Source organism: Vespa crabro, chromosome 10, assembly GCF_910589235.1.
Source record: "Vespa crabro chromosome 10, iyVesCrab1.2, whole genome shotgun sequence".
In the NCBI taxonomy this organism is placed as follows: Eukaryota; Metazoa; Arthropoda; class Insecta; order Hymenoptera; family Vespidae; genus Vespa; species Vespa crabro.
In genome coordinates this window covers 7605707-7613206 of record NC_060964.1, presented here as the reverse complement: position 1 = coordinate 7613206, position 7500 = coordinate 7605707, and the positions used below count along the sequence as shown (strand labels likewise).

Below are 7500 nucleotides of genomic sequence, written 5' to 3'. Positions count from 1 at the left end.
TGTGTGTGTGTGTGTGAATGAACGAAACGAAATGATCGAAATCCTTTCTTTTCGTTCTTCTTCAAGCCTAACACGAGGATCAGCTGTTCGATAAAAGAAAAAAAAAAAAAAAAAAAAGAAAACGATTCCTTCCAAATCGTTTTTATTACTTCTTCTAATTCTCACTTTCCCAAGAAGTAATTCTCCTCCTCTATACCTTCCCATCCTCTCTCCTCACTACCTCACCATTCTTATCCTCTACCTTCTCTCTTTTCTCCTTGATTACTCTTAATCCATCCACATTTCATTTTTCTTGGATAAATCGCAAAGGAAATAATGTGTTTTACAAACATTAAAACTTCAAGAACGTAGAATGAAGGTGTTGTTGTCTTATATTCGAGATTTCGAAAACAAACAACGACCACCTATCTCTCACGACTTTCCTTTGCATTTTCTTTATTTAATTCGCAAATGCAGAAACTCGGTGATATGTAAATTTCATTGAAAGTTACTCGGCTTCTCATCTCGCACGTACACATACTTACATATATATATATATATATATATATATATATTTGGTAACTAGTTTTGGTAACTACATATAAGGGATATATATATATATATATATCCCTTACAAAATATATATATATATATCCCTTGTATGTAGTTACCAAAACTTCCCCTCAAAAAGAGAGAACAAAGGTAAAGAAAAGGAGAAGAGAAAAAAGCAGGAAGAAAAGATAAAGAAAGTAAACAAGAATTAGAAGGAGGAACGTGAATAACGTTTTAAGAATAAATCCAGGAATGTGTTTCAATGTTGAAAAGGAGTAACAAAAAGAGATCGAAGAGAAAAAAATATAATAAAGAAAAAGAAAAAAAGGGATATTCCATTAAGAGTACACAGAGATAATTCGAAATAAATTCGTTTGGTTTGTTCTCGAACGAAAACGAAGAAGAACAACGCGTATTCTCGAGATTGAGTTAAGGCGTCGAGAAGTAGAGTAGAGAAAGAGAAAGATAGATAGATAGATAGAGAGAGAGAGAGAGAGAGAGTATCGACGCAGCTTCTTCCTTTCTTGGAAATGCATAATCGAGTCAGGCATGCATCTCTAATGCGTGCCACATATCCCGTTCAATCAGGCTCGGCCAAAGCCAAGCTCTTCCGTTGACAGGCACTTCGACGAACGCGTTGGCTTGACAGCCGATCGATCCAACAGAGAGAAAGAGAGAGAGAGAGAGAGAGAGATTTTAATGCTTCATTGTTCTTTATAATAGTGCGCGAGCGCGCTCACATAGCTCGATGTGTTTGCTCGTGCAAACACGTTGGATTTAGCGAAAGAGGTCGAATATTAAAACTCTCGGCTACGCGGGTTTTTTAAAGGACGTATTGAATATTATCCCCTCTCTATCTTCCTCTCTCTCTCTCTCTCTCTCTCTCTCTCTCTCTCTCTCTCTCTCTCTCTCTTTCACTTTTTATCTATCTATCCATCTATCCATCTATCTATCTATTTACACGCGTACACATATAAATATATATTGTTTACATTCACGAATACTCTCAACAAAATATTTGATGGGTACACGTTTTATATATATTAAGTGAAACACTGTCAGAGAAAGCAGCGTGAAAATTAACGAGATCTTTGATTCTTCATCAGAATTTCATTTAATCGTACGTAATCTATATTATATATATATATATATATATATATATATATATATATATCGCTTGTAAATCGTTATTGTTATTATTGTTCCTGTTATTATTATTATTATTATTATTATTATTATTATTATTATTATTATTATCATTATAATTATTATTTGAATATAGTAAATATTCGTATAGATAAATATTTGATTATCTAATTAATGGTTTTTTTCTTTTCTTCCTGTTTTTTTTTTTTTTCTTTTTCTTTTTAATTTGAGATAATGCGCGGAAGTTACATAAAAATATTCTATTTTATGAAACTTTCTATACATTAAACGATCATATTTTTATATATTATGTATGTGTTTATATAAGTGTATGTATGTATGTATATATATATATATATATGTATGTATATATATACAAGAAGTAATATCAATGAGAATTAACGAAAGAAACAATAGCCGAGATTGCTATTTTTATTCGTTCACTTTCTTACACCATCAATCGATTCTTCCTACGCAAACTTTTTTCTAATTTCCCTACCGACGCACTTTTTATCGTCCTTAGAATATTCTACTTATATCCTAACTATTTGTAACAAAACATGTTTACTATACGCAGAAAAGAAAAATATCACAATCGATCAATGTAATTTTTAAGATATATCGGATACTATCTTCGTATATAATCGTGAAAAATAATATTTCTAACAGAACATGTAACATTTGTTGTGTAAAAAAGGAAAAGGAAAAAAAAAAAAAAAACGAAAAACCGTACAAATCAAAAAACGAATCAATATAATTTCTCGATATTATTGTTTTCGTATATCGATGTATTACGATATTTGTAACGGAGTATATTTTTTGTATTGAGGAAAAAAAAAATAAAAGCACAGAAAGAAAAATAAATAATGAAATAAATAAAAAGAAAATAACGAAAATATCGTTAGAGTGTAGCAAAATAATTTTTTTTAAATAAAAACAACAACAACAATAACAATAACAATAACAATAACAATGATATTAATAATAATAATAATAAAAAATAACGGAAAAAATAATAATAATAAGAATAATAATAATAATAATAATAATAATAATAATAATAAAATGTTAAACATTAAATAAAGCTTTGAGAGAGAGAAAGAGAGAGAGAGAGAGAGAGAGAGAGAGGGAAATACGTTATAGACGAAGCAGAGGAATTCGTAATCGCATTGAAATAATAATGATGGAATTTCGTCGGGCAGGAATCATGCATCGCTGGTTCGAACTCACCGTGCCACAAACTAATTCGATAAAGCTTTCAAATCTGCGCTTCGTTAAAACGAGAACGCGAAGGCTGTTACTTTTCAAGGGTCTCGTGACTCTTCGTACGGCGACGTCATAAGAGCGTCACAAGAAGATCACTTTGGTCTTTCTAGAAGAAAATTCTAGGATGGTGTATTAACCCTCTCTCTATCTCTATCTATCTCTCTCTCTCTCTCTCTCTCTCTCTCTCTCTCTCTCTCTCTCTCTCTCTCTCTCTCTTTCTCTCTCTTTATCTATCTGTTTCTTTTCCAACGTAATTCAAACATAAAACGTGAACTCGTAAAGATACGTTTTATCTGAAAGACAGTCTTTCAAAAAACAAAAGAAATCTTTTTCCTATTCGAGAATAAACAACAATATCTACTAGTATTAAAAGTACTTTTTCCGAATAACTATACTATATTCTATCTAATGGTTGTAAAAAACAACGAGTATTATTACATATATATCCGTAAGATTTATATTATCTTCAAACATAATATATATGTATGTTTACGTTTTATTATTTCGCACATAAAAAAGAAAAAAAAAAAATACGTAAAATCATTCGAGATCAAACATCGAAAGGACAAAATGACGAATGAAATGACTTCCTTTGACGCTTTATTACACCGTAAAGATACGTTTTTAATTTCGGCAAAAAAAAAAAAAAAAATTAAAATGATTGTGACGGATCAATGAATAAATTGAAATTAAATAATAAGTGTTTGTTAATTATTAAATTTATGAAAATATTTTCACGGTCTCATTTACACCCCTACGTAATTATATTAATATTATATTACATTAATAATATGTAATCGTATATATATATATATATATATATATATATATATATATATCGTATTATTACAAAAAAAAGAAGAAAAAAAGAATTAACAATCAGTATCGAAATCATTATTATCTTCAAAATAATTTTATTCAAATATGGCCGACGTCTTCGATTTTCAACGATTTACTCGAATTCATTCAATTATCATTCAAATGATCGAGAAATACTATAAAAAGGTGATGGGGGCGGGGGCGGGGGAGAGGGGGGGGGGGAGGAAACAGAATTAAATGACAAAGAAGTTTTCCTGAGTTCATTTAACGAATAGGGAAGAAACAATCGTGAATATAATTTCGTACGTGCTATTTCTAAAACCGCAGAATACTATTTGCCGAGAACTATAATACTATTCGTTCGAGGGTCGATGAAAGGAGTGGAATTTCGGAGGTATGACGAGAACGACGGAGGTTCCGGTAGGTTGGGCGATAGGAGGATGAGAGTGAGATGGAGGGTTAGGGGTGGTAGATAGATGTTGGTAGAGGTTGGTTCGACGAGAGAGAGAAAGAGAGAGAGAGAGAAAGAAGAATTCCGATATGGAGGGACAACAACAAATGGAAACTTTGTTTGCGTCGTGGCACAATAAAATGCAATTTTACGACGTGACGAAAACACGAACGCTTGGACACTTGAACGTGTCAATACTCGTCCAATGTATTATTTCGTTAACACAAAAGATTTCTTGTCAATGAACGAACAAGCTTCGCGTAATTACGTATCATAATGTTCTTATTTTTCTTTTCTTTTTTTTTTTTTTTCTTTTCGTCCATTCGTAAGTTCGTTCGTTCGTTCGTTCGCTCGTACGTACGTACGTTTTTCTTTTCTTTCCTTATCTTTTTCTTTCGTTAACTTTTAACTAGTAACTCCCGACTAAATTAAAATTTTGCGGTATATAATTTCTTCTGCTTCTTCTTCCTTTATCTTTCTTCTTTCTTTTTCTTTTTTTTTGACTCTTTTTCTTTTCCTTCAGTTTTTCTTTCTTCTTTTTTTTTTTTTTTTTGTTTTTTTCTTTTTATATGTGTGCGAAACAACTTCTTATTTTATATTTTCCAAAAGACGAAAGAGATTATTTGAAAGCTTTTTCCATGAATCGAGTTCTCGGACGAGTCTCCAAATCAATTTGCTCATCCTTTACGAAAGAGCTCTCTCTCCCTCTCTCTGTCTGTCTGTCTGTCTGTCATCTCTATCGCTATATCTCTATATTTTTCTCTCTCTCTCTCTCTCTTTCTCCCCCTCTCTCTCTCTCTCTCTCTCTCTCTCTCTCGCTATCTCCCTTTCTTTGAGAAACCGCAAGGAAATGCAAGATTTTCGCGAGAGAAGAAATAAGAGAGTAGATTCGTGGAAAGCGTTCGCGATTAGATTCTATGTAGTTCGTTGAATAATGTATCGTTTGGTGATTCGACGCTTTCGAAGAAAAGGAATCGCGTAGGTTATTGAAAAGAAGAAATGGGAAGAGAAAAACAAAGAAAACAAAACGAGCTGTACCGAAGGAAGGAGAAGAGATAGAAGGAAGATAAAATGAAGAGAAAGAGAGAAAAAAAGAAAGAGAGAGTGAGAGAGAGAGAGAGAGAGAGAGAGAGAGACGAAAAAGGTAAAACTCTAAAAGCATGGTGAAACTCATTGAAGTTTGGTGTACCATCTCCAATTAACGTTTACCTCGAATATTCGCTTTGTGCGAACGTCCTAATCAAAGTAAAACTGCAGTTATTCAGGATCTGCAAAAACTTCTCACGAATGCATACGATTTTCCGTTGTCGACATTAGTTTTCTACGTGCACGTTGACTATCTACCCGATCTACGGTGATTATTAAAATAGAATTTTCATTTTTCACTCTTTATTATCACCTTATTAAAAATACATCCTTTTATTTTTTTCATAATCATTTTATATACTACGAAGCGAATGAACGAATAAATGAATGAATGAATTAATTTATTAATTAATTTTTTACGCTTCGACAAATCGATCGAGCATTTCAATTTTTAAATTTAATTCTTAGTCTCGATATCTATTTAAAAAGAAAAAAAAAAAAAAAAAAAAGACAATAAAGAAGAAACAAAAGAAAGAAAGAAATAGATATATATATATATATATTTTTTTTTTGTTTATCGATTTTGAAGATATTATATATTTCCCCATCTAAATTTCTTCTCTCGTTTGAATTAATAGTATAAATTAAATATAATTCGTGATGTGCCGTCGGTTGGTTGCGTAAAAAAGATTAAATCTATGTAAAGCCTCGACGAGTTTGTTAAAGGTGAACTGACACTTTCCTCCCTGGTGTTGAAAACATGAAACCAATAACGATTTCCATTTCACTGTCAAAGAAGCCCACAGATTCAAAAGCATGAATCCTCGACATCGATCACGAAGAGACCTCCGATATATTTGCGTCCTTTCACCGTACGTTGTTAGAAAGTTATTCAACCATCGTTGGCCATTCGTTAACTTTTGTCACCGAACTAACTGATAACTTTTGGGCAAAGAGAAGGAAATTATCGAGAGTTATAAATTAAAAGAAAAAAAAAAAAAAAAAAAAGAAAAAAAAAGAAAAAAAAAAGATAAAAAAAAAAGGATTCTTCATGATAAACAAAATATTATCTCAATAAGTGTCGTTCCAACGACGACAAAAATTTATGTTCTAACGGATAATTATCGAATATTACGGATATTTGTAGATTCAAATTGAGAAAGAAAAAAATATTTTTCTAAACGAATTAACGCGGAAACATTAGAAGATATAAGAAGAATGATATTCGTTCGTACTTTTTCTAGTTTTTTTTTTCTTCTTTTTTTTTTTTTTTCTTTTTTTTTTCAAGGAAACAAGGAAAAAGAAAAAAAACTTAAGCTCGATCTACCGTAAACTCTTTACCTATGACAATACAGGTCAGCCGCACTTTCCACTCGATCTCTATCGACCCAAAATCGAAACGAATCAAAACGAAACGAAACGAAACGAAATGAAACGAAACGAAACGAAACGAAACGAAACGAAACTAAACGAAACTAAACTAAACGAAATGAAATGAAACGAATGAATATGGGAATGATTTCTTTCGAATTGATTAACGCCGAATGAAACAACTTTGATGATCGACGAATAAGAAGAATTTTTGTTTTTTTCTTTTTTTTTTTTTTTTGTGTAGAACAAAAAAAATAAAAATAAAAATAGAACGAAAAACAAGGAAGTATCCATCCAAATGATTCTCTCAAATTTTCTCGTTTAAACTAAAAACGATTTAAAGAGAATCAAGAATGCTCTTGAATGAAAGCTGATCGAAGAGATAAAGAAGACAGTTAAAGGGAAAATGACAGAGAGAGAGAGAGAGAGAGAGAGAGAGAGAGAGAGAGAAAGAGAGATAAGATTTTCATTTAGAAGGAAGGAAAGAGAGAAAATTTTCCCTTTGGATTCACGGAACAGTACATTTCCTTCGTAATCGACGCTTATTCTCTTTCCAATCAACGAAGTCGTTGATCGCGATAAGCTCGGCGAGAAAGCCGACTCAAACCATATCGAGTCGATGGTACCTACGTCCATTGAAAATATAAATGATCTGTAATCCGATGAAATCTAGCGTGAATTCGAGCGTACATTGGTTCGAACGAATAAAAAATAAATAAGTAAAATATTTAAAGAAAAGAAAAAAAAAGAGAGAGAGAGAGAGAGAAGAGACAAAAGAAACAAAAGAAAAAGAAAAGAAATATTTTTGAATCAATGAACGATACGTAATC

At 31.5% G+C, this 7500-nt stretch overlaps 1 protein-coding gene across 8 annotated transcripts in view; it reads right to left on the bottom strand.

Annotated features, from left to right (window-relative positions):
* Positions 1-7500, bottom strand: part of LOC124427568 (neuronal acetylcholine receptor subunit alpha-7-like) — a 252146-nt gene that overhangs the window by 243063 nt on the left and 1583 nt on the right. The gene's annotated exons all lie outside the window — the stretch shown is intronic.